Here is a 21945-nt window from a genome sequence, read left to right on the forward strand (position 1 = left end):
AGGTGATTAGGGGCTCCCCAGGGTTCTAAGGGATACACCAGGTTAGGGCAGTGGTCTTTCTGGACCCCTCACTCTGCAGGCCTCTTCCCACCTCTACATCCTGGGTCTCAGGCTCCATAGACCTCCCACTTGAGGGGCTGTCCCAGGCCCCAGTGAAGTGGCTCTGCATAGAGGCCAGCAGACCAGCTGGCCCAGCAGAGGCTGGCTGGAGCCAGGTGCTTTCCAGTGTCTTCCCGCAGCTGGGAAACGTTCCTTGGATGACACTGAGAAAGATAAGAAAAAAAGTCAGTTAAACTGTGATTTGCCACTGATTCTGATTTCAAAGAGGTTAAAATCTGGAGAGAGGGGGGAAAGGTATGCTTTAGAATCAGTGGAATATGGTAACACTAAGAGCCCTATTGTGCATTCAGTGTGCAGTGTCTCACTATCAATGGCTAGTAAGCAGGTACTATATGCCCAGAACCATCCTAGACTCTAGGGGATTTAGTTCTCCGCCCTTATGGAAATCACAGGCTAGTTGGTGATCTCGGAAGGAGGTCCAGAGAACACATGCAGAATAGCTCAAGGCTAGTCTCTATGGTGTGGATGATAAATGCATTAAGTGTTTGCAGAAGGGATATATCAAAGTTGGCCAAAAGTGGTTAAAGTAGGCTTCATGGCAGGAAGAAGGGGTAGAGACTTAAGCTAGAGGATGAAGGGTGGAAAATGTGGACAAGAGAAGACAGAGGAGGGAGAGGTGGGGATAAAGTGAACAAGGCATGGAGGTGAGGCCCACATGGCAGATGCTCATGACAGCAAAGAGGTCATTGGTATGGAGCCAAGAAACTGGGTGTCACAGGAGTCAATTTTGGACAGGCAGGACAGTACCAAACTATAGCAGGCTTTGAGATCACACATATTTAGACTTAATACTTGTCCCATTTGCTAGCTATGTGATTTGGGGCAAGTTGTTTAACTTCCTCTGCTTTGGTTTTCTTGTCTTTAAAGTGAGGGGAAGAGTCCGTAACTCTGGTACTGATGTGTGTGTGTTGGGGAGGTGTGGATTAAATGATATAAGGTGATTAATATTAGCTGTTATGATGATGATCATCATCAGTGTCCTTTTAGTCCTTTTATTCAAGCCGAGGTAGCTCCAACTTCTTCCTGTGGACACTGCCTACATTATTAACCCAGATTTTATGGGCCCCAAACATCCCTGAAGCAGAGGGAGCTCCATCTCTGTGGCCATCCCCAGCCTTGACTGGGAGCTCTGGCTGTTTTTCCCTCATTCTTCTAGTTTCCACTGAGCATCTCCTCTGTGTTCACTGGAGGCTTTACCTGGTGAACACCAGAGCTCTAGTTTCATTGGAGAAATAAGGCAAAAACCCATGTAAAGTTATAGTTAAAAACCAATACAAGGAAAAAGAAATGTAAGTGAGGCTTCTTTTCAGCAGGATGGATGATTTGATGGTTTTGTGGGAAAACACTACAGAAACATCCAGAAACTTAGGATACAGAACAACCAGCACATTTCTTATGCATAGTTAGCTGCATGGAAATAATGGGAGAGTCTTGTAAAGGAATTTGGGAGAGAGAGAGGCTGCTTTGCCTTCCCTGAGGGCCCTTCGCTGGTCTGGATAATCCAGGGACTAGAGTCAAAGTTTTGAGCCTACATGAATCAGGGAGACCCCCACAGGCAGCCGGGACCTTTGAAGGTTTAAGCCTCCAGTGAAAGTTAGGTCAGAAAAAATTCACCCACTGGCAGAGGCAGAGAAGGAATCTTTTCTAATCTGAACTGGGTCTGGTTGGAGAAGGGGAAGGCTTCCTCTGAGACATGTATAACCACACATCTGCCCTCTTTTGGATTTGGGATCAAATTTACACTACTCATGTGATCCTAGAGACTCCAGGCCAGGAAATGAACATAAAAGCTATTCCTGGCTGGAAAATTCATAGAGAAAAAAAGTAGAATGGTGATTGCCAAGGAGTGAAGGGAGGGGGAAATGGGGAGTTGTTTAATGGGTAGAGTTAATGTTTTGCAACATGAAGAGTCCTGGAGATTAATTGCACAACAACATGCCTTGCCTCTTCCTGGGTTTTGGCCTGTGTTTGGGTTTGAGGCCACTGTGGGAAAGACTGGGAGGCAGGTAGAACCCAAGGTTGCCCACCATTGTGTTCCCTGTTGAGGAGAGTTGGGCCTGGGTGTCAGTCTGTAGGCCTCTATCTGTGGTAAAAAATATTTCTGGAATTCTAGAAGACCCCTCCTTGCCCAGACTGGGTCCCCTTGTGAGACCCATCTGTTAGAGGGGTGGTGAAGCCCACCCCTTCCCAGCCCCCTGTCCTCTCTGTGCTCCCTCCCCCACCTGCTCTGTGACCAGGCCTCCCCACCAGTGTCAGCTTCTCTAGGCTGGGTTCCCAGCTTTCATCTTTGTGTTCCAGCCCTGAACACACAGGAGAGGCATGGGTCACAAATGCACATAGAACAGAATTTAAGTCTGATGCAGAGACTTCATGACCCATTTAACAAGTTTTCTGTTCTCATATAGGTGGCAGGGGCAGGCGTGGGGGTTGTGGTGGAACCATGGTAGGTCCTGGTCAGACTGGTATATGTGAGGAGGGGGAGGGGATGCAGCTGGCCTTACAAGGAGGCTGGCTACTCCCCCGTGGTCTGAGACCTTCCCTTTCCAAGTGGCTCAGGCACAGGCAGCTGCGTCTGATTCCCCTTTGGCTGCTATAGTGATGCATGTTAGAAAATACAGCCCAGACCTCCACCGCAGAGCTTCCTGCCTTACTTAGTTAACAGAGAGATTGAATTCTCTTCATGATAGGCATGGAGCTAGGAATTCAGTGGGGCTTATGCTCCAGCAGCGGGGAGAGATGTGAAACTACTAGTGCATGATTGTTTAATTATAGTTGCAATAGCTGTTATGAAACATAGGCCCCTTGCTCTTGGAAGGTGTAACAGAGCAAGTCTGATGATGAGCCAGAACAGAGCCTGTACACCAGGGCCTGCATCCCTGCCAGCAGCTTCAGAAGAGCAGGGCTTGAACCCAAACTCAACAAATATGAGGCCAAACCTTTATAGGGAAACAGGCCTCATGCGACCAGGACACTCCCAATGGTAGGGACCTCTGCACACATCCTTACTTCCCCTCTACCACTTCTGCCTCTGCATCCAGCTTGAAGAAAAGCTTCTCAACTCCACTTTTCAGATGGGTAAAGTGAGGCCTAGAGTAAGGAACCGATCTGCTCTCCAGGTCCAAAGCCAGGCTTCCTGGCACTCTGTGCAGCCTGCTCAAGTCCCCACAATCTGTCCTCTGTGAACCAAAAAATGAGAAACAAAGCTGCTCTGTTCACTGAGAATTCTATTTTCCCATTGTTCTCCACTGAGGACATTCCTGAATTGGTAAAGAAGGGAATGACTCAGCCCAAGTCCTGGCAGTGATCGGCTGTGCCTAAACCAGAATCAGTCAGGAGACAGAGGGTGTTAGAAGCCTGAGATTTGAAAGATCTCCCAGCTGGAGGTGAGACATGGAATAGATGCTCGGACAGTGTGATCAGGTCAAAAGGACTGAGGGTGGAGGGGGCATAGAGAGACAGCTCCCTCCTCTTTCCCCTCAAATGCAAATGTCCACTTATATGCAATATTTTTCAGTTATTTTTACTTTTTTATTGTGGTAAAATATGCATAACTTAAAAATTACCATTTAAAACATTTTTTAGTGTATAATTCAGTGACATTAAGCACATTCACAATGTTGTGTAACCATTATCACTATTTCCACAACTTTTTCAGTATCTCAAACAGAAACTCTGTACTCATTAAACCACTCCCTCATTCCCCCTCCCTCCAGCCCCTGACAAACAGACTTTCTGTCTCTAGATTTTGCCTATTCTAGGTTCCGCAATATGTATGCAATTTTTGAAGAATGGCTTATTGAGTTAAAATTGACATGCAATAAACTGCACAAAAGTGCATAATTTGCCATTTGATTATGCATCCAGATACTGACTATATCAATCACTGCAAAAAATTTCCTTGTACCCTTTGAAATTCTACTTTTTGTCCCTATAGATTAGTTTGGATTTTCTGGAGTTTCAAATACATGGAATTACAGTTTGTACTCTTTCTTTTGGGTTGTCTGGTTTCTTTCAGCATAATTATTTTGAGCTTCATTGATGCTTTTGGGTGCATCAGTAGTTCATCCTTCCCATCACTGAGTAGCATTCTGTTGTATGATCTACTGTAATTTTTTTATCCATTCGTCTGCTGTTGGACAATGCGGCTGTCTCCAGCTTTTGGTGTTTGTAAATAGAAATTCAGTGGATTTTTGTACCTTGATCTTGTGTCCTGCAAGCTTAGATGAACTCGTTTATTAGCTCATTTTATTCCTGATTTTAGGGGAAAAGCATTCAGTTGTTCTCCATGTGGCTGTCAGTTTCTCATAGATGCCCTTTTCCATGTGAGGAAACCCCCTTCTATTCATAATTTGCTGAGTTTCCATCAGGAGTCAAAAGGACAAAATCTATTGCATCTGCTGAGGTGACCATAGGTTTTCCTTTTTTTAGTTTGCTAACATGGGGAATTTACAATGCTTGATTTTCAAATGTGAAACAAATCTTTCATTCTTGGTACTACATGTGATTAGAATAGAACTCAGGGACCCAGGTACTGGGGTCCAGGGGCTTGTCCCCTAGTGAGAGCAGGCTTTGCTCCAGCCATCCCGGGAGAGGGAGGAAGGGGGAAAAGGGCAAGGGCGGGGAGAGCGCCGACTGCCAGACATAGCAGCCCTAGGTGAGCTGCTCCAGGTGAACCAGGGGCCAACCTGGGGCGTAGCAGCTGCTCCCGGCAGTGTGTATGCGGGGTGAGGCAGACCCTGTTCTCATGTGGTCTTGCCTGAGGAATCTCTAGGCCTCGCCCTGAGACCAGTGCACAGCCCTTGCATCACCTGGAGCTTCTATCTCCGCATCTGTGAGACGGAGCTGTGGTGGCCAGGCCGCCAGAACACTTGGACTGTGAGGAGGCCGTGAGCCGCGGCCAATCGGCTCGCCCCACAAGGGGTTCCCGAGTGCAGCGACTGCCCACCGGGCCAGGTCCTCACCAGCGTTTCCCTTCTCTCTGAAATGAAGGTAATGATCCTTCCTCCCAGGGCTGCTCTTTTCAATGACCTGTCCCCCATGGTGACAAACCACTTAAATAAATCAGGTGAAAGTGTCCAACAGACAATGTGATGTTGGACTCCAGGCCCTCACTCACTAGCCGTGTGTCCTTCCGCCAGTGGCTGAATCTCTCAGCTTTCCTCTCCTCACTCATTAAATGGAGATAATGACACCATGAGATAGGGATACGGTTGATAATTCGATGTCATTGGGCAGATGAGCGAACGCCTGGCACGTGGGAAGTGCTGGGTAATGTCTTGGGCGGTTCAGGTATCCAGAGCCAGTAAGGCTCTGGGGTTGGAGACTGTTCTGGAGCTGGAGAAGCCACAGAGGCAACTGCAGCACCAGTGTACCCTGCACTGGTTTAAGTGTGCAGTGGTGTGCATTTGAGCAGCCTTCTGCCACAGCCAGTGCTCTCAGCAACCCTGCCAGTCTGGCATGATCCTTGGGCCCCACCCAGATACTATCGGGATGGGTGGGGGTGAGAGGGATGCTCAGAGTTAGAGCTAGAGTTGGAATCCAGATGCCCCTAGTTATTATGAAAAGTTTGCATCCTCCAAAAAGGTGAAGGATCTCCCCAGGGCTGCTAACTCTGGTCCCACGTTGAAGGGTAGGAATTGAGAGATCTGGGAGAGGAGAAAGGAATCAAGTAGCCAAGGAAGTTCTTGGTGGAATCTCTCCTTCCCCACCTGGCCTTGGGACTGGTTTTCCCTGTAGCTTCTTGGGCTGTGGAGTGTTTACTGACCTAGTTCTCCTTCTCTGTTGGCATTTCAGCATCTGGCCCAAATGTCCTAGTCATTCACTTAGGTATTTTTCATCACAGGTTATCCTCCTCCTGTGTGCATAGGCTTTGGGGACGTAAGTGAGGAGTTCAGAACAAGGCTCTATCCCCAGAGGCCATTCTAATAACACATAACACACAAGTGAACACAGTCAAAACAATGTCAGAGTGGCCAGTGCCATGCATAAGTGCCACAGAGGGTGTGACAGGGAATGACCAGAGAAAGGCTCTCTATGCAGGCAATGTTTGAGTTGACAACAAGGAGCTAGCTGGGCAAAAATCTGGGTGGAACATTATAGGCAGAGGGAACAAAGTCCTTAAGGAGCAGTCAGTCTGCTGTGTGACTGACGGTCAGTGCATGGACATTGGGTGTAGCTGGGGGAGGGTTCACCTTGCAGATTGCCAGGATGACAGGGGAGCACTTAGGATTTATTCTAAGTGCAGATTCCAAGATTCTTCTGGAAATGAAAGTGCTTGTATTCTTTCCTCACCTTCTGTCTTTTTTGCTGTTGGGGGCATCTTGTTTGGAAACACATTGGAAAGGCTCTCAGAACTGGAAGGAAGTGTTGGCGTCCACCAGATCCCCTTTAGCCACTGTTGTACCTACTTCCTGGTTGCTGCAGCGTGGGAGGAGCTGCCGTGAACATCAGATCCCATGTCATTCTCTAAGCCACCTTGCCAGAGATACTTGGGGGGTCACATCCCCTATAAGGACCACTGACTAGTCAGGGATATGAAAGCCCAGCCTCCTTACCTCAGGGTGGGAGGACTCTGGTGTTATTTAAAAATGCTTCAGACCCTCTGAGATCTACCCTTCCCTACTGTCTCCCCTCATTACTTCACCTGAAAGGTTTTTCTGGAGAGCACGCCCTCAATAACTTATGTGAAACCAAACTCCTGTCTCAGGCTCTGCTTCTGGGAAAGTCAAGCTTAGACAGGCTTAGGGACCATGGGTTTTTTGGGTTAGAAATTGGAGTTCTGGGATTAGAACCTTTCAGCTCTGAAAGTCCCTAAAACTGTGTGATTTATTCCATCACACAAGTTAGTGGCAGAACCAGGCCCACGAACCACTCAACAGCCTGAAGGCATCGGGGGGGTGGGGTGCTGCTGGTGAATGTGGTGCAGAACCAGGGTCGCATCTGTGGTTTGCAAGCAGTTATGTTCCTGGATCAAGCTTCATCTCAGGTAAGTCCCCCTGCCTTAATTACTCCAGAGAACTTGTGTCCAGGATTCCACCCACTTTCCCCATATGAAAATAATTCACAATAAAAGGTGAAAGATTGGTATCTCAGAGGCAATGCATCTTGAAAAGATGCTTGTTAACTTACATAAATCTGTAATTTGATGGGCTTTTTGTCAAGGTGGTAAAGTGAGTTGGGAACAATGCATACAGAGCAAGTCTATCAGGTTTTGAGGTCATAAGGAAGCCATATATCAGGAAATTCCTCAGCTTTCCCAAGGATTAGCTTCCCCACCCCCATTTATGCTTCTCATCACCCTCATTTCCTCACAATCAGACCAAAGTTAAAAAGTGAATCAGACTGTTGAAAAATACTTGGTGGCTTCCTCAGGTTTCCACAGCAGGGTCTGTCAAAGGTGTGAGTCACTGGAGGGGGAGGTGACTCAGCTAAAGAAATGATTTGGCCAAAAGTGCATTTTTAAAAAGAACAGACTTGTGATTTGAGCTAAGCTCCGTGGAAAGTGGCTGATTTCTCAGAAGCACAGAGGACTGTGTATGATTTAGCAAATTTCCATGCCATTTTCTAAAGGGTTGGCATCACTTACTGACTTAAGCAGGTTTGTGGTATAAGTCTGGGGACAGTAGGGGAGGCTCTGCTGAGGAATAGTGGCCATCCTGGATGGGTTTCACCTGATCTCTGCCCTTACCATCCAAGTGGCCTTGGACAAGTCATTTATTTTTTCCCAGGCACAGTTTCCTCATCTAAACAAATGGAGCTGGATATTCCAGAACCTTGGTATTCAAAGTGTGATCTGCAGACCAGGAGCATCTACAACACTTGGGAGCTTGTTAGAAATGCATAGTCCCAGGTCCCACCCCAGAGCTTGTGAATCAGAATCTGCATTTTAGGAGTCTCAGGCCATTTGAACACACATCACAGTTTGAAGAGCCCTGCTCTGGACAAGAACTACTCAAATGTGGTCCTTAAACCTGCTGTATTAGCATCACCCAGGAGAAGAAGCTTGTTAGAAACGAGAGTTCATGGGCCCCAGACCTACTGAATTATGTCTCTGAGGGTTAGGCCTAGAAGTCTGTGTTTTAACAGCCTCTCCAGGTGATCCTTAAGCACACTGACCTTTGAAAAGCACCAACACTCAGGTCTAACATTGATTTCAACACAGCCTTGGCTGTAGAGCAGCTAGTGTGTACAGAACCTGTTCAGTGCTGCTTTGCGGCTTCTGAAAATGCTCACACCAGCACTTAACAGTAATTTGGTGATGTTCTTTTGCCTTTTTCTTTGCTCTACCAAAGAGAAAACTGAAGTTTAAGGGAGGTTAAACTAGTTGTCCCAGATCTTTCTGACTCACAGGGTCTTGCATAGCAATATTAACGTAAGATGTTTCTGGCAAAGTCAGCTATTACAGGGTAATAAAACTCCTCCTAAATATTTGTTACCTGTTGGTAAGTGAATGACAAAGGCTCTCGGAACATGAGCAGGGATAGATTTTTGTGAGTCTTGATCAAGGCTTAGGAGCTTGGGAACTGCAGCTCTTCTTTTACTGTTTACTGTTTTGATTAGATAATACATTCATATGGTTTAAACATCATGTAATAAAGGACTATAGTCAAAGTTTTTCTCTTACTGTTGTTCCTTAGCCACCGAGTACCCTCCTCCCCCAGGTAACTGTTTTTAGTTTATTGGATTTAGTCTAATTAAAGCTGATTCTTGGCAAAGCTGTGAAATCTCCTAATATATGGCTACCTTCATGACCCCCAAAATATCTGGTCTTGCTCTATCTGCATTTTTCCAGTTCACTTTATCATCCTGACAAAAACCCCACCAAATTACAGACTTGTTGGGGTTAACAAGCATCTTCTAAGGATGCACCATCTCTGGGAGGTTCTGAGCTGGCAGTCTTTCACACTTTAGTGTGAATTATTCTAATAGAGGGTCTCTTTATGCAAATACAAGCATCTACCAACATGTATATATTTGTTATATAAAGTATGTATTAGCAATACAATATAATAACATATATTATATATATAATGCTTTGTCACCTCTGTTGCCAGTTTACAAAATAGAACACATGCTGTTCTGTGCCTTGCTTGTTTCACTGAATATAGCATGCCATTCTATTGTGTGGTAGCCGTTGTTTCTATTCTACAGTCACAGACACTTCTTGTATATGTGGCATTTGGCTGGTGCTTATTATATACGCAGGATAAACTCCCAGAAATGAGATTTTTAGATACCTGTGTTTGTAATTTTAAGAGATATTGCCAAGTTGCTCTCCATAAGTTAATAACAATTTGCGCCTCCACCAGCTTTGAGTGAGAGGTTACTGTTTTCTCTGTCTTCACCAACTCATCAAATTGTCACATCACTGGATTTTTACCAGTCTGATAGGTGAAAAACAGCGACTCAACTGAGTCTTAATTTAAATTTGTAATGAAAAGTTTTAAACTTAGACTATGTTTCAGGGTCATTTCTATTTCTTTTTCTACAACTAACTTACTAGTAGTACTCTCTGCTTATTCTAAAATTGGATTGTTGCCTTTTTCTTTATTGATATGAACTGAGTATCTATTAGGGAAGATCAGCCTTTTACCTATGATAAAAATTGTGTCCAGTTTTGTATTTCTTTTTTATTTTGTTGATGGTTTGTTGGTTTTGTTTGCATGCATTTTTATTTTTTGCAGTCACATTTGTCAGTTATTTCTTTTATGATTTCTGAATGTTGAATCATAGATACAAAGGTCTTCCCCACTTCAGGATACCAGAACATGTCCTTTATTTTCTCCTATTACTTGCATTCAAGCTTTTTTATAATAAATTTTTTTTTGTTTTTTTAATCAATTTTTTTAGGGGGAAGATAATTAGATTTATTTACTTATTTATTTATTTTTAATGGTGGTAACGAGGATTGAACCCAAAACCTCCTGCATGCTAAGCATACACTCTACCATTGAGCTATGCCCACCTCCTTTTTTGCATTCAAGTTTCGATCCATTTGGAATTTATCCTGATGTAAGCTGTGAGGTATAGAGTCAGTCTTTTTTTTTTTTTTTCCAGATGGCTATCTTTTCTCTGCTGAATTGAGAAGCTACTTTATTGTAAGCTGCTTATCATAAGTTTTTTTCTCATACACATGTGGATCTCTTTCAGAACTTGCTACTGTTTTCCATTGGTTTCTCTACTCATGTTCATACTGTTTTGCTTGCTATGGTTTATAATATTTAAAAATATCTTTTAATATATGGAAGGACTGCTTCCCTTACCCTTAGACCTCTTTTAGGCTATTCTTGCTTATTTGTTTTGCTATTTGAACTTTAAAATCTATTATATAATTACACACACATGTTGGTTTTTTAATTGGAATTGCTTTAATAATTGAAATGAAACATACATACAGAAAAGGGAATAAGTTTTAAGTATACAGCTTGATGAATTATCACATAGTAAAGTGAACTGTTACCTAGATCTGGAACTAGAGTGATACTAGCATGCAGAAACACTGCTCCAGCCTCAAAGCAGTTACTACCCTACCCTCTTCTGAAAGGTAATCATCATCATTTCTTATGTTATGCATTGGTTTTGCTTTTTTTTTTTTAACTTTATATAAATGGATTCTTTTGTATCTGGCTTGTTTTGCTTCACATTATATTTGTGAGATTTTTTTAATCTGTTCTGCTAATGGGCGTTAACATTTTGGTGCCCATATATGCGCATTTCTGTTGGGTATTTACTTATGAGAGGATTTATGCATGGGATATGCATATGTTCAATGTCAGAAAATACTGCCAAACTGTTTTCAAAATAGATATGTAACAGTTTACCCTCCTTCCAATAGTATCTGAGAATTTTAGTTATTCCATGTTCCTGCAACACTTGGTTTTGTTGGTCTTGAATTTTATTTGTTCTGGCGTTTGTGGTGGTAATTAATTGTGGTTTTAATTTTCACTCCTGTAATGGCTAGTAAGGTTAAGCACTTTAAATATATGTATTTTTTGGCAATTTAAATATTCTCTTGTGAAATGTATTTGGATTGCTCTAAATTTATACATTAATTTCAGAGAATGGCCATATTGATGATATTGAATCTTCCTATCCAAGAACATGGTATGTCTTTCTATTTGTTTAAATCATCTGTGTCCTTTAGTATTGTTTGCAGTTTTTTAGTATATATCTTGCACATTTTTTGATAGGTTTATTCCTGGTTATTTTATCTTTTTATGGAGTCTTTTCTAACTGGCCATTGTTTGTAGTACTTTCATAGTTGATTCTTTTAGATATTCTAGGCTTATAACCATTTCATTTATAAATAGAAATAGTTTTACTTCCTCTTATCCAGTTCTTTCTTTTTTATTTTCTTATTGAGATATAATTGACATGTAACATTGTATTAGTTTTAGGTGTTAACACATAGTGATTTAATATATGTATATTTGTGAAATGATTGCCACAATAAGTTTAGTTGACATTCATCACATTTCTTATAATGAGAACTTTTAAGATTTACTCTCTTAACAATTCTCAAATATACAGTACAATATTGTTAATTATAGTCACCATGCTGTGCATTATATCCCCCCATCTAGTTCTTAAATCTGCGATTTCTTTAGCTTATCTAATTGCACTGGCTAGTACCTCCTGTACAATGATAGTGGGCACGTATGTGTTGTTTCTGACTTTAGTGGGAATGCTTCTGGTGTCTTAAGCAAAATGCTGGCTTTTATCTGACTGAGATTTATGTATTTTATCATGTTAAAGAATTATCCATTGATTCCTACTTTAATGAGGATTTTTATCAGGAAAGTATATTTTTTGTCAAATTTGTCAGAGGCTTATTCAACTTTTATGGATTTCCTGGGATTTATCATTATGGTATACTGTTTTAAGAAATTTCCTAATATTGAACCATCCCTATACTGCTGGAATAAATTCCCTTTGGTCTTTTAATGTGTTGTGCCAACTTACTGTTGACTGAGCCAACAGCTACTATGGATTCCTCTGAAGTGTCCTTTCCTGAAGTAAGATTGGTTTGATTCTCTTCCAGGAAACCCAGCTCCAAATTTATCCTTGGTGAAACGGGCAATAGAAACAGATTTTCCCATCAAGTTGGGAAAAAAATGCATGATTCTGATCTCAGCCTTTTTCAGTTTAGCTCTGTTATTTGGTTAACTTTCATCTCAAAACAAAACAAAACATACCAAAACCCAAAAAACAAAACTGAACAATCTTAATCCCGTTACACTCAATTTTTGTTTATGTAGTGCTTTGGAGGATGTCCCAATAGACTTTTAGAGTCTCTGGACTATTATAAAACTAAATTTGGGACTCGTGGTTCTCAAGAAGGGAAAAATATGTTGAAAGAGTCTTGATCTGTAACAAAGGGAAACCTTTGGGTTCTTGGTCACTAGGGAACGCAGTGCCTGATCCAAAGAAGAGACATCCACTTGGCAGCACAGTCCAGCGAATAAGACTTTCAGGCCACTATGGGCTCAAATCCCTCTTTTGTGGTTTACTACTGTGCCACCGCAGACAAGTAACTTCACACCTCTGGTCCTCGGTAGTTTCCTCATCAAAAAGTGAAGATAATAATGGTCTTATCTCTAGCCTTGTTGTGAGGATTCAGTGAGTTTATGCACAACAAGTTCCTTAGCCATAAATGTCAGGGAGCAGGATGGAGATTAGAGCATCCAGTTGGGACTGGGCCAGGTGGTCTCTGTATTCAGTGACCTTCCTGACCTTCACTGACCCTAATGCTCATGCAGATATCTGCAGGTGTGCTTAGACAAGTGACTGGCAAGTTCTCAGGATCAGGGGCTTCTAAGATGAAGCAAAATAATGAATAAAAATTCTCCTTTTGTAAGTTTCTGGGTTATGGAAAGCAACGGAATGGAAAATTCCTTAAGGTTGATATTTCAGATAATAAATTTGTGAGTGAACGAAGAGTTGGATTAAGGCTCTTGGCCCCTAACCAGGCTTTCCTGCAGTCTTTAATTGTGAGGCTTAGAGCTCCTTCAAAAGTGGGCTGGTTCACTTTTGAACGGGGCATGTGCAAGGTGGTGTAGTGCTGCCCTCGGTCCCCATGTTATTTGTGTTTGAGAAGGTGAACGAGACATTTTTGCTGTGGGCAGAAGGGACAGCTTTGTGTGGCGGATGAGCATGAAGGGAGAGCCACTGGGAAGGAGGGGTCCTGCTGAGCAGTGCCTGGGTTCTCCCACTGCATGTGGATTCTGAACAGCATTGGCTGGTTCTCCTTTATGTGTTCTATCTAATTTGGTGTAGCATAAGCCAGGTTGGAGACCTCATCACCAGCTTGTTGTTTCCAATGAGCTGTTTTCAGTTTTTAAAATTGGAGTGTATTTATTTAAAATAAAAAGCACAGACATTAAACATTTGGTTTGATGGTATATTAGTTTCCTAGGGCTGCCATAATGAAGTACCACAAACTTGGTGGCTTAAAAGAACAGAAATGTATTCTGTCACAGATATGGAGCCTAGAAATCCAAGATCAATGTATTAACAGGGCCATGATCCCTTTGACCTTTCATTGCCTCTTCCTGACTTCTGGTGGTTGTACAACATTCCTTGGCTTGTGGAGGGGAGGGTGTAGCTCAGTGGTACAGCACATGCTTAGTGGGCAAGAGATCCTGAGTTCAATCCCCAGTGCCTCCTCTATAAACAAACAAACAAACAAACAAACCTAATTACCTCCCCCCACTTCAAAAAATTTATAAAAATAAAATAAAATTTCTTGGCTTATGGACATAAATTCTGACCTCTGTCATCACATTGTATTTTCCTTGTGTGTCTCTATTTTCTCTTATAAGGACACCAGTCATTGGATTAGCCTTCACTAATCTGGTATGGCCTTTTTCTAATTTAACTAATTACATATGCAAAGACCCTGTTTCCTAATAAGTTCATATTCTAAGATTCTAGTGGACATGAATTTTGGGGAGACACTATTCATCCCAGTACAGATGGTTTTTGACAATGGTATATACCCATGTGACTGCCACCCCATCAAGAGCCAGGATATTTCCATCACAAGCCCCTTTTTAGTCAGTTCCTACCACCACCGCTCAACCCAGACAACCGCTGTTCTGATTTCTATAACCATAGATTAGTTTTTTGCCTATTCTTACATTCAAATATATGGAATTATATAGCGTGTGTTCTTTGGTGTCTGGCCTCTTGTGCTCATAATGATGTTTTTGAGATTCACCCATGTTGCATGGATCAGTAGTTTGTTCTTTTTTCTTGCTGAGTAGTTTTCTATTGTGTGATTATACCACAGCTTGTATATCCATTCTTCTATTGACATTTGGATTGTTTTCAGTTTTTTGAACTGCATATTATTCATAATATGAATAGAGTAGCAATGCACATTCTTGTTTGTTCTTTTTGTGGACATAGATCTTGATTTTTCTAGGTTAAATACTAGGAGTAGAATTGCTCTATCAGAGGGCAGGTGTGTATGTAACTTTATTAGAATTGACACACAGTCTTCCAAAATGGTTGTATGCTCCCAAGGACGATGTGTGAGAGTTCCAGTTGTTCCACATCTTTGGAACTTGATTACTTTCTTGGCAATAGTTATTTTCTGTAATGCTTTGAGAAGATAATCCTCTGCAGAGGTTTTTGTTTACAGAGCTGTCTGGCTAAAGGCTTTCTAGCTACTGACTTCTACTTCATCCCTTTTTGTTTTGTTTTGTTTTGTTTTTTATTGTGTTTCTCCAAGGACACTTTTGGGCACAAAGTTCTGCTGGAGTCCCTTTGTTCACTTGCCCCTCTTTTCTGAAAATAGCACGTGTATGGACCCGCCACACTCTGTTCTTCCACTCTTGAATCTCCTTGCTTGTTGGAGGGCAGAGATTGAAGGTCAGTGGTTGGAGTCCTTCAGGAGGACATCAGCAGCTTTCTTGAAGCAGGAGCTCTTCAGAGTGTTCAGGGGTCCCGTGTGACTAGTTCCACACTGGGCTTCTTTCTTTCTTTCACAATCACGTAAGTCTTTTCCTCACAGAACTCTATTGACGGTGCAAAAGCAACAGCAATAAAGGAAGTCATTCAAAAATAAAAGAGAAAGCATAAGTTTTCTAAAGCCCATCTTTACTGCTATTTATAATAGTGAATAATAATAATAGTAAATACTGAGCTACTGCATACCATCCCATGTTCTATGTTTTCTATATATAGAAACTTGGTAAATACTCTCATAACCCTTTGAGGTCAGAATTTTATATCAGGCTCATTTTATAAATGAGGAGCCTGAGGTAGGAAGAGAAATGTGGGTTGTGTGCCACTGGTTAATATTGGATGGTGTAACATGGTACTTGGATCCTGCATTAAATAATATTGAATCCTAGAGTGAGGAAATTACTTTTAAGTTCTTTTTCAACCCTTCTACCTCTCTAGGAAACAGGGTTTCTCAGCCTTAGCACTATTGACATTTAGGGGGCCGAAAAATTCATTATTGTCGGGGGGCTGCCCTGTGCATTGTAGAATGTTTACAGCATCCCTGGCCTCCACCCACTAGATATCAGTAGGACCCCCATCTCTAGTTGTGACAATTAAAAGTCTCTCTAGACATTGCCAGATGTCACCCTGGGGACAAAATTCACCTCCCAGTTGAGAAATACTGCTCTAGGAGAAAGACTCAGTCTAGTGCTAATATATTTCAAACACCTCTCTAACCCTTGCTTATCTTCCTTTTCCAAAAAGAGAAAGCAGAACCCTAGCTCAGAGCCTTCCGCAGGCAATGCTTTCTCATTCGAATTTAATTACGTTATTTATTTTCCTAGATGTTACCTTTCCATTTTGGCAAATGAGAACTATTTTTCTCTCAATGTTAGTTTTATAAAGTTTTCTTTACAAATAAATTTAAGTAAAACGGTGAGTGAATACAGAGAAATAAATCTCGATAAATGTAGATGTGGTCTAAATAGTGCTGTGCTAGACCCCTGGTTCTAAGGAAATGCTGAGTAATGCATTTTCCTGTTTCAGTGCTTCCATCATCTGTAGCACTGGGCCGGTTTTCATGTTTTGCTTCACCTAAGACAATACTCTAGCTTGGGACATGCCCTAAGGATCTGGTGTAGGTGCCAATCCTCTCAGATGTGCTGACACTGATCACATACATGCAGTGCCTGTCAGAAGTGAAATGTCTGCTGCAAGCATTTGGTCTGTGGACCCAGGAGTGAGTCTTAGTTGACAGATAAGATAGCTTTGGATTACAAGGGTAAAGGCAGTGCATGTCTGGGTTCTAGCCAATCTCTTTCTGAGAAGCAGGCATTTGAAAACAAATCACACAGGCCTGTTGCCTTTCTGATTTCACAGAGAGGGCAGGTGTGGGAGGAAAGCACAATATGTCATTCATATCAGACATCTTGGCAAAGCTGCTGATCTGCTACTGACTCTGCTTGCCTCATGGGAAAAGGCTTGATCAGATAGCAGTGTGAGTGAGAATATCACACTTAGCAACCCTTGGTGAATTAATAGGTCTAGGCATTAAGCATCATTAGCTGCCAACATCAGAAAAGAGTGAAAGCCAGGCATTACTTGTCTCCTGTTGGGAGAAACCAGCACCACCTGTAGTTGTGACAAAGGATTTGAACTTGAGTCTGATCCAACCACCAAAGTGAAAAGCAGAGGATAGATGAAAGTGCTGAATTGCAACATGAGTGTGCAATAAGCAAAGCCTAGACTGGGGATACTCTATGGGACACGTATCCTGGGTTCTTTAACAGATGAATTGTCAGGGAAAGAATGGGATGGAGGAGAAATCCTGTAGATTAAAAGAGGCTTAAAAGATAGATGAAAAATTTTAAATACACAAAGCTAAAAACTGTAGTGTCTAGGAATATACATTTGGTTGATAAAACCAGAAAGAAACCTAACAAAGTGATTGCTGTAATGGTTGAGATGGTGGTTACTTTTCTGGAGAGATGTGAAAAGTTTGACTGTCTTATAATAATTCATTAAGCTATACATTTGTTTTCTGTTATATGTATCCATGTTTTATTTTTAAATAAAAAGCTTTTTACATGTATAACTGAAAAATTGTGCTCTACACTGGAATTTGACACGACATTGTAAAATGACTATAACTCAATAAAAAAATGTTAAAAAAAATAAAAATCATTTGAAACATCGGGGAAAAAAAAGCTTTTTAAAAAAGTAAGCAAAAGATTTGAATAGATGTTTCTCCAAAGAAAATATACGAATGGCCTATAAGCACATGAAAAGTTGCTCGGCATCATTAGTCATCAGGAAAATGCAAACCAAAACCACAGAGATACCACTTCATACCCATTTGGATGATTATAATGAAAAAGACAGATAATAGCAAGTGTTGGTGAGGGTATAGAGAAATCAGAACCCTCATACATTGCTGATGGAAATGTAAAATGATGTAGCTGAACTGGAAAATCAACTGGCTATTCCTCAAAAAGTTAAACATAGAGTAGCCATATGACCCAGTAACCACATTCCTAGGAACACACCCAAAAGAACTGAAAACATACATCAATACAAAAACTTGTACATGAATATTCATAACAGTATTACCCACCATAGCCAAAAAATGAAAACAATTCAAATGTCCATCAACTGATGAATGGATAAAGAAAATGTGGTATGTCCATACAGTAGAAGATTATTTGATAATAAAAAGGAATGAGTGCTGGGCACAGCAGTGAGATGGCAATTGACACAGTGTGATGTGGTAATGGCAGCAACTGAGCCAGAGCTGCTCAACCACAAAGAAGCAAAAAGGGAAGCAGAATCTTTCAAGGAAAGTAAAAGGAAATGCATACCATGTCAAGGAAGATTAAAATGACTCTTTTAACAATTATACATAGATAAGTGTCCTAACAATGCCAGCTGTTATGGAAGCTGGACAGTCATCTTAATGGTGCTCAGAGGGTTCTGGGAAGCTCTTGGAGATGCACAGCAGTGAGCAGGGTTGGATGACAGTTTCATCCAGGGACACCTATGAGAGGGAAAAAGGCATCTATCTCTAGGGAATGCCATGGTGGCATGTTGCAGTTTCCAGAGAGCCCTAGAACTGGATCACAAAATTGCCCTGGCACAACAGAAGGAGTGCTAATGCAGTCACAGAATATGAGAAAATAGCCAAAATGAATTTTGAGAAGCAGAATTTTTGGAAGCCTATTTCCTATATGGACTATGCTTTAGAATTTGCCCCTGCCTGCTATTGCTTCAAAATCCTCCAAACAGACTATTCAGCAATGCTGGATTATTACTCAGAAGCACAGTCTGTGGCCAGTGACATTTTATGAATGGATTACACCAATGTGGATTCTCTGTATGTATGAGGTCTTTGCCTTTATTATGAAGATTGTACTGAGAAGGCAGTTCAGCTTTTTGTACAACCTCTAAGGATGATTCCTGAGCATGAGGAGACCTGCATTACTTGCAGAAATACCAAAGCACTTAAAGACAGAAGATAGGAATAAAGCATTTAAAGAAAGAAATTATAAGCTCACATATGAACTCTACACAGAAGCCCTGGAGATAGACCCCAGATTATTTTTTAAAATGCTAAACTCTTGTGTAATCGGGGTTAATTTCAAGTGTAGAAGATGGCACAAATGCAGTAAGGCTAGGTGACACACAGAAGCTACTTGAGAAGAGCTCAGTGCTACATGGACACAGAACAGTATGAAGAAGCAGTGCAAGACTATGAAAAAGTGCACCAGGTGGAGAAAAGAGAACACAAACAGCTCCTAGAAAATGCACAGCTGGTACCGAAGAAGAGTGAGAGGAAAGATTACTGCAAGATTCTGGGAGCGGGCATGAATGCCTCCGAGGATGAGATCAAGAAAGCTTATCGGAAATAGGCCTTGATGTGCCATCCAGATCGGCCCAGTGGAGTCAGTGCTGAAGTTGAGGAGAAGGAAAAAAGTTCAAGGAAGTCGGAGAAGCTTTTACCATCCTCTCTGATCCCAAGAAAAAGACTCGCTATGATACTGGACAGGACCTGGATGAGGAGGGCATAGATACGGGTGATTTTGATGCAAGTAATATCGTCAAGGCATTCTTTAGCTGTCCTGGGGATTTCAGCTTTGAAGTATCTGGTCCAGGGAATTTCTTTTTTTCAGTTTGACTAATGGAGGGAAAACATCCAGAACCTGGAAAATGCAGACTTGCTTGGTTAAACCTTGAATGTGGGTGCAGTTTACCTCCTCCCTTTATCTTGTCTCCAGATACTTAGAGCAGTTTTGTTTTCTCAGTTTGATACCCTGTAACTGTGTGAATGGAGTGAAGGAAAGGGAGCCAGACTGAAGACTGTGGGTAGGGGAGGGAGACAAAGCATGAACAGGGAGGCAGCTTGTGAATTTTTGTTTTACTGTTTAAATTTATTAAAAAGGAAAAAAATTAAGAGGATAACATGTTTCACCTTTATTTTTTTTAAACAAAGGAGGGAAGTACTGATAGATGCTATGTCTTAGTCAGCTCAGGCTGCCGTAACAAAATACCATAGATTGTGTAGTTTAAACAACAGAAATTTATTTTCTCACAGTTCTGGAGGCTGAAGTCTCAGATTAGAATACCAGTGTGGTTAGTTTCCGGTGAGGACTCTCCTGTTGGTTTGCAGATGGCCACCTTCTGGCTCTGTGCTCACACGGCCTCCTCTTAATGGGATCCTGGAGAGAGAGAGAGCAAGCTCTCTGGTGTTTCTTCTTGTAAGGGCACTAATCCTATCATGAGGGCTCCACCTTCATGACCTCATCTAACTCTGGTTACCCCTCAAAGGTCCCATTTCTGAATACGATTATCACATTGGGAGTTGGAGCTTAAACATAGGAATTTGGGGGTGGGGGACACAAACACTCAGTTTATAACACGCTACAAGATGAATGAACTCTGAAAACATTATGCTAAGTGAAAGAAGCCAGTCATAAAGGACCACATATTGTAAGACTCCATTTATATGAAATGTCCAGAATAGGCAAATCTATAGAGATAGAAAGCAGATTAGTGGTTGCCAGGGGTGGGGAGAAGAGGAAATAAACATTGACTGCTGACGAATACAGAGTTTATTTTTAGGGTGATGAGACTTCTGGAATTAGATTATGGTAATTGTTGCACAATTTTGTGAACATACTAAAATTTCACACTGAATTGTACACTTTAAAATGGCTGATTTCATGGCATGTGAATTATATATTAATTGTTTTTTTAAAAGGAAAAAAGATGTAGCAACACATCAGTCAATGAACCACCTTATTGTGCTCTTGATTCAAAGAAAGCAACTGAAAAATACATTTAAAAATGCTGGAGAGGGTGTGGAGAAAAGGGAACCCTCCTACATTGTTGGTGGGAATGTAGTTTGGTGCAGCTATTATGGAAAACAGTATGGAGAGTCCTCAAAAAACTAAAAACAGAGTCGCCATTTGATCCAGCAATCCCACTCCTGGGCATATATCCAGAGAAAACTCTAATTTGAAAAGATACATGCACCCTAATGTTCATAGCATCACTATTTATAGTAGCCAAGACATGAAGCAACCTGTATGTCCATCAACAGATGAGTGGATAAAGAAGTTGTGGTGTACACACACACACACACACACACACACACACACACACACACACACACACACACACACACACACACACACACTGGAATACTACTCGGCCATAAAAAAGAATGTAATAATGCCATTTATAGCAACATGGTTGGATCCAGAGATGATCATACTAAGTGAAGTAAGTCAGACAGACAAAGACAAATATCATGTGATATCACTTATATGTGGAATCTAAAAAATGATACAAAGGAATTTATTTACAAAACAGAAACAGACTTACAGATAGAAAATAAACTTAAGGTTACCACAGGGGAAGCGGGGAGGGAAGGGATAAGTTAGGAGCTTGAAATTAGCAGATACAAACTGCTATATATAAAATAGATAAACAAAAATGTCCTACTGGGAACCATACTCTATATTCAATATCTTGTAGTAACCTATAATGAAAAAGAATATGAAAAAATATATATAAAATAACTGAATCACTATACTGTAACCAGAAACTAACACAACATTGTAAATCAGCTATACTTCAATTAAAAAAAAGATATTTAGAAAATAACCAGGGAAAATTGAATATGGCTTATTTAATTTAATTTTTTGCTTCAGTAACATTGGTGTATAATATTGTATGTTTCATTGGTACAATGGTATATTTCTACTTATGTATGCACTACAGTGTGCTCACCACCAAAAATTTAGTTTACATCCATCTACCATACAGTTACACCCTATGTTGCTCTGTATCTAAATGTTTGTTTTTGTTTCATTTGGTTTGTTCTTTTTTTGTTGTTGTTTTTTATATTCCACATGAGTGAGATCATATGATATTTGTAATTCTCTGTCTGAATTATTTCACTTAGCATGGTACCCTCAAAGGTGCATTCATGTTGCAAATGGCAAGATTTCATCTTTTTATGGCTGAATAGTATTCCTGTGTGTGTGTGTGTGTGTGTGTGTGTGTGTGTGTGTGTGTGTGTGTGTGTGTGTGTATCTTGGCTATTTTAAATAATACTGTGAGGAACATAGGGTTGTATATATCTTTTCAAATTAGTATTTCATATTCTTTGGATAAATACCTAGAAGTATAGCTAGATCATATGGTAGGTCTATTCTTAATTTTTTGAGGAACTTCCATACTGTTTGTTATAGTGGCTGTATCAGTTTACAATCCCATTAACAGTGTATGAAGTTTCCCTTTTCTCCACATCCTCACCAACATTTGTGATTTCTCGCCTCTTTGTTAATAGTCATTCCAACAGGTGTGAGATATCTC

At 41.1% G+C, this 21945-nt stretch overlaps 1 protein-coding gene and 1 pseudogene across 4 annotated transcripts in view; both read left to right on the plus strand.

Moving 5' to 3' along the window:
- IL34 (interleukin 34) overlaps positions 1 to 21945 on the plus strand; it is a 47506-nt gene that overhangs the window by 8642 nt on the left and 16919 nt on the right. The window lies entirely within an intron of this gene.
- On the plus strand, positions 17476 to 19547 carry LOC105097717 (dnaJ homolog subfamily C member 7-like; annotated as a pseudogene).

Source organism: Camelus dromedarius, chromosome 9 (genome assembly GCF_036321535.1).
Source record: "Camelus dromedarius isolate mCamDro1 chromosome 9, mCamDro1.pat, whole genome shotgun sequence".
NCBI lineage: Eukaryota > Metazoa > Chordata > Mammalia > Artiodactyla > Camelidae > Camelus > Camelus dromedarius.